Consider the following 6,782-nt stretch of genomic DNA (forward strand, 5'->3'; position numbering starts at 1 on the left):
GCCATGTGTACATCCATGAAACCATCTTCACAATCAAGATAAGGTACATATCCACCACCCCAAAATGTTTTCTTGTGCTCCTTTCACTCAGCATAGTAATAAGATTCACTCATGTTGTTTGTGTGTCAATAGTTTATTCCTCTATTTGCTGAGTAGAAACTACTGTATGGATGTACCACAATCTGGTCATCCATTCACCTGTTGATGTACATTTTAGTTGTCTCCAGTTTTTGGCTATGACAAATACAGCACAAGTGTATACCAGTTGCAGTTGCTGCGTATCCTTGATAAAATTTGGTATGGTCAGTCTTTTTAATTTTAGACATTCTGCTGGATGTATAGTTGTAACTCATGATTTTAATTTTAATTTCCCTGATGATTATCTTTTCATGTGTTTATTTGACTCCTATATGTCTTCTTTGGTGAAGTGTCTGTTCAAATATTTTGACCATTTTTAATTGGATTGTCTTTCTATTATTGTGTTATAAGAGATGTTTATATATTCTAGATACAAGTCTTTATCAGATATATGTTTTGGAACTATTTTCTCTCAGTCTGTGGTTTGCCTTTTCATTTTCTTAATAGTGTCTCTTGAATAGCAAAAGTTTTTAATTTTATTAAAGTCTGATTTATTGATTTTTTAATTTTTAGTTTGTGCCTTTTGTGTCAAAGTTAAGAAATCTTTGCCAAACCCAAGGTCACTAAGATTTTATCCTGTGTTTTCTTCTAGAAAGCTTATACTTATTCTTTTAAGCCATTTTGAGTTAATTTTGTGTGTGTTTATGATGCAAAAGGGTTAAGTGTCAAAATTCACATTTTGCATACATCTGTCCAATTGTTCAAGTAGAATTTGTTGAAGAAATTTCCCCCATTTTGTTGCATTGGCACCTAGCTTGAAAATCAATTGATTTATAATTGGGTTTAATTGTTTCTGTACTCTCAATCTATTCCATTGATTTATTTGTTTATTGTTATGACAATACCAAACCATCTTTTTTTTGGTGAGAAGGATTAGCCCTGAGCTAACATCTGTGCCAATCTTCCTCTACTTTGTATGTGGGATGCCACCACAGCATGGCTTGATGCACAGTGTGTAGGTCCATGCCCAGGATCTGAACCTGTGAACCCTGGACCACTGAAGCAGAGCACTCAAACTTAACCACCACGCCACTGGGCTGGCCCCAATACCATCTTGACTGATGTAACTTTATAATAAGACTTAAAATAAGACAGTGTGAGTCCTCCAATTTTAAAAACTTTTAAATTTTGTAAAAAAATTTACAAAATTGTTTGGTGGAGGAGCTATTCTGGAAGAGTTTGTGTAGAACGGGTATTATTTCTTCCTTACATGTTTGGTATCATTCACCAGTGAAACCATCTGGCCCTACACTTTCCCTTGAGGGAAGATTTTTAATTGTGAACAATTTGTTTAATGTATATAGAGCCATTCAGATTATCTGTTTCTTCTTGAGTGAGATTTTGTAGTTTGTATCTTTCAGAGAATTTATTCTTTTCATCTAAGTTGTGGAATTTGTTGTCATAAAGTTGTCCATATGTATTCCCTTATCCTTTTAACATCGTAGAGTCTTCAGTGATGCTCCCTATCTCATTTCTCATATTGGTAATTTGTGTTTTCTCTCTTTTTCCCCTGATCTGTCTGGCCAGAGGTATATCAATTTTATCGATCATCTAAAAGAACCAGCTTTTGGGTCTCTTTAATTTCTGCTCTGATTTTTATTATTTCCTTTCTTCTTCTTTCATTGGATTTCATTTACTTTTATTTTTACAGGTGCTTAAGGTAATTGATTTGAGACCTCTTTTTGTTTTTAACATGGGAATTTAGTGCTGTAGATTTTCCTCTAAAAACTTTAGCTGCTTCCCACAAAATTTGACATGTAATGTTTTCATCTTTATTCGGTTCAAAATACTTTCTGACTTTTGATATCTTCTTTCTACCATAGCTTATTTAGAAGTGTGTTATTTACTTTCAAATATTTCTGCATTGTTCCAAATATGTTACTGTAGATTATTTTAAATTAATTTCAGTGTTGTCAGTGCACATGCTTTGTATGATTTCAATCCATTTAAATTTCTCGAGACTTCTTTTTATGGCTCAGAATGTGGTCTTTATTGGTAAGTATTCTGTGTGCGCTTAAAAAGAATGTGTATTCTGATGTTTGGTGGGGTGTTCTACTGTCGATTAGATCAGATTGGTTGATACTGTTGTTCAAGTCTTCTATATCTTTCGTAATTTTGTGTACTTGCTCTGCCAATTATTGAGAGAACTGTGTTAAATCCTTGACTGTAATTGTGGATTTATCTATTTATTCTTGCATTTCTATCAATTTTTGCTTTATGTATTTTGAAGCTCTATTAGAAGGTACATGGATGTTTAGGATTGTTATGTTTTCTTGATAAATGACCTTATTATCATTCTGAAATTATTCTCTTTATCCTTACTAATATTCTTTTCTCTTAAATATACTTTGTCTAATATTGTTATAGCCACCCAGCTTTTTTATATAGTGTTAGCATGATCTCTTTTTCCATAATTTTACTTTGAACTTATTTTTTTCTTTATACTTAGTGGTTTTTTATAGACAGCATATATTTGGGTCTTGCTTTTTTATCCAATCTGAACATTTACCTTTTACTTGATTTGTTCATACTATTTAGATTTAATGTCATACCCTTTTTTTTTTTAAAGATTGGCACCTGGGCTAACACTCTTGCCAATCTTTTTTTTTTTTCCTGCTTTATCTCCCCAACCCCCCACCCCATACATAGTTGTGTATCTTAATTGCAGGTCCTTCTAGTTGTGGGATGTGGGACGCCGCCTCAATGTGGCCTGACGAGCGGTGCCACGTCCGTGCCCAGGATCTGAACCCTGGGCCGCCACAGCGGAGCACACGAACTTAACCACTCGGCCACAGAGCCGGCCCTGATGTCATACATTTTAATTCTACATGTATATAAACCCCACAATACTTTGTTATATTTTTTTTTGGTTTAAACCATCAATTGCCTTTAAAAATAATTTTTTAAGGAAAAATTTTTATATTTACCCACATATTTACCATTTTCAGTGCTCTCCTTATTTTGTGTAGATCTACATTTTTACTGGGTATTATTTCTATGAAGGACTTTCTTTAACATTTTTTGTCGTGCTGGACTGCCAGTGATAAATTCTTTGAGTTTTTGTATATTTGAAAGTGTTTATTCTGCCTTCATTTAAAAAATATATTTCTACTGGGTATGAAATTTAGATTGACAGTATGTTTTCTTTCAGCGCTTTAAAGATGTTGCTACATTCCCTCTGATTCGCATTGTTTCCATTGAGAAGTCTGTTGTCATTCTTATCATTGTTCCCATGTATGTAGTGTATCTTTTTTCCTCTGGTTCCCTGTAAATTTTTCTTTCTATCACTAGTTTTAAGCACTTTTATTATTATGTGTATTGATGTAATTTTCTTTAAGTGTTTTGTACTTGAGGTCCTTTCAGCTTTTTGGATCTGTAGGCTCATAGCTTTCTTCAAATTTGTAATGTTTTGGGCCATTTTTTCAAATATTTTTTCCGTCCCTCATCCTTACCCCCACTTTCCAGGGGCTCCAGTTACATATATTAAGCCACTTGAATTTGTTCTGCAGCTCACCAATTCTCTGATCATTCATCTTTGTTTGTCTTTCCTTTTAGATAGTTTCTATTCCTATATCTTCAACTTCACTAGTATTTTCTTTTGCAATGTCTAATCTGGTGTTAATCCCACCCAGTGTGTTTTTTATTTCAAACATTGTAGAAGATTGATTTGTGTCTTTTTGTAACTTCCATGTCTATATGTTCATTCCTCTACCTTCTTGAGTATGTGGACTATACTTATAACCCTTTCAATGTCCTTTTCTACTAATTCTATTGTCTATGTCATTCCTGGATTTGTTTATATTGACAGATTATTCTCCTCAGTATAAGTTGTATTTTCCTGCTTCCTCAAATGTCTGGTAATTTTTTATTAAATGATAGCATGAGTTTTCCTTTAGTGGATGTTGAATAGGGTTTTCCTATAACTATCTTAGGATTTGTTATGGGAAGAAATTAAGTTACTGGTAAACAGTTTGCTTCTTTTAGAAGCTTGCTTTTAGTTTTTATTGGTTAGAATCATACCAGTGCTTATTCTGGGGTGAATTTTTTCTCATACTCAGGTGATACCCTTATGAGTACCCTACTCCATGCCCCATGAATTACTAGATTTTCTCTCTGTCTGGTGAGGACATGAATTATTCCTGGCCTTTTTAAATTTCAGGAGTTATTTATTCTTCTCCTTTCGGGTGATTCTTTTCCAAAATTCATGTAGTTTCTTCACTTACTTGTGTTGGTTAGTACTCAGCTGAAGACTAGAGGAGAACCCTCTGCAGAGATTTCTCTCTGTGAAGCCCTCTCCACTCTGTGTCTACCTTGGCATCCCAGACTCCTGAATCTGTAATGTCTGCTCAGAGAGACCACTGGACTCTGCCTGAGTTTCCCCTCCCTGCACAGTCACCTGGAAACCCTCTAGGCAGTAAGCTGGGGAAATTGTAGGACTCACTTCATTTATGTCCTTTTTCCCAGGGGTCACCATCCTAAGTTGCCTAATGTCCAATGTCTGAAAAGCATTGTTTCATAAATTTTGTTTGTTATTTTTCAGTTGTTTCATAAAGGAGGTTGAATCCAATCTCTGTTACTCTATCTTATCCAGAAGGAGAAATTCCCATATGATTTTATTTTTACAGCATTTGCCACCTGCCTTTTCTTGCCATTGCTGCAGATATCTTCTAGGATTTCTCTTCGCTCATCTGAAATTTGAGGCTGTTTTTTTAAACCCGGAGTTCTGTGATAGACTACCCGAAGTCAGTGGGATCCCATGGGACTAATTTTATTACAAGACTATAATAAAAATATTTTATTAAGTGCTTTCTGTACACTTGGCACCTATAGAAGAACTTGGCTCACACTATCTCATTTTGTTTAAACCTAAGTCTATGAGGTAGATTTTATTATCTCCCTTTTATATATGAGAAAACAGCCCAAGAGAGGCTGAAAAAGAGGCCTAAGTTTGTATAGTATACAGGTGTCAGAGCTAAGTTTCAAGTTCAGGTTGTATACCCACAGCCTGTGTGCTTAATCAATATTTTATCCCCTCTTTAGTTTTACTGTTGTCAATGCTGTTTTGTTTGGAAAAATGACATTATCCAAAATTTTTAAATTTTAGAATTTTATCTTCATCACGTCGGGTTTTAATTGTTTTAGTTGCCTTATTCTCCTTGATAAGTCCCAAATTTTAACCTTTGTAAGTTAAGGATTATGACTCAAGCTTACACCTTAAATTTTTATATATTCTACTATATTCATTTTAAACTTGAATTAATTTTAGAAGTATCCAATATGTTGTATTCTCCTGAGTTCTTTTGAAATGAGTGTTTAATGTGATAAGTTAATTTCTTTTCTCAGCCTGGTCCTGTTTTATTTGCTTTAAGGTGTGTGTGTGTATGCATTTGTGTGTGAGATCCAATAAAATGCTAATGTATTATTATTCTATTCCTTGTCTTTTGAGGACCTCAAAGAGATTTAAAATTCTTACCTCAACAATTACAATGTGTTCTTTGGAGGCGAGTATCCCCAGTCTCATCTGATATGGAAATGTGAGCAATCAGAAATCAACGCTGTGAAAGATCTGCCAAAATTAATTATTAGCAAAGTTAATAGTAAATACTCAGAGTGCCAGGCAACTAGCACCTCACACTTGATACCCTGTAATGGAGGCTTGTATTGCACCAAGCATCATGCATAATACTTTATACGTATTATCATGAATTCTTGCAGGATCACAATGTAGCTATCAATCTGACTTTCGAAGATGAGAAAATGACTCAGGAAGATCAGAATGCCTTCAGCTGAAAATATCAAAAAGCTCCATCAAACTGGCTTAAAGTATGTAGAATTCTTGGCCACAGATCTAGAAGTCCAGAGACAGGCCAACCTAAGAACTTTGGTTCTGGCTTCATTTCCCTGTGACCGTCTTATTCCAGCTTACCTCTGTGTGTTGACTTTATCCTAAGATTGACTGTTGAACAAAAAGAGTACATGCAGGCCTCATATATGTACATCTGTACGTATTCAGAGAAGGAGAGAGTCACTTCTGGACATTATCCCAGAAGAAGGAGGAATAATTTTCCCCAAAGACCTGGCAAACCTTTCCTTGTTTCTCATTGGTTCAAATTGGTCACATGTACATTCCTGAACCAATCATTGACAAAGGGAATATGGAGTTAACCTTTATAGTTCATCCTATCCCTGGGATACATGGGCTTCCAGGGGAACAAGTGTGTACTTGAATAAACTGGGGTTCTGTTGGGAAGGAGGAAGGGAACAACAGATGTTGGATGAGCATCTAACCATATTTGCTACAGATAATTTTCCCCATAAATTTCCCTGTGTCACTTATCTACTAAGTGATTGACCTAGAGTTTGAGCCCAAGTGGTTCTGACTCCAAATTCTGTGGTCTTTCTCTCAATCCATGAAGCTTTTTATTATGCCATCCTGCTGATCATGCAGAAAATATGTGACATTTAAATTTTTTTTCCATAAAGTTAGTTACTAGATGTTAAATGCATTCATTCCAGAAGCAATTCTTAAATGAATGATACCTTTTACATTTTCATTTTGGGCCCTGATCCCTCTTTCGGTATTACTCAAAATGTAATATGTAGGATCCCATACTCTTATTTGTTTTCTTTCTAAGACAATGCCT

This window comes from Equus caballus, chromosome 29, assembly GCF_041296265.1.
Source record: "Equus caballus isolate H_3958 breed thoroughbred chromosome 29, TB-T2T, whole genome shotgun sequence".
Taxonomy (NCBI): Eukaryota; Metazoa; Chordata; class Mammalia; order Perissodactyla; family Equidae; genus Equus; species Equus caballus.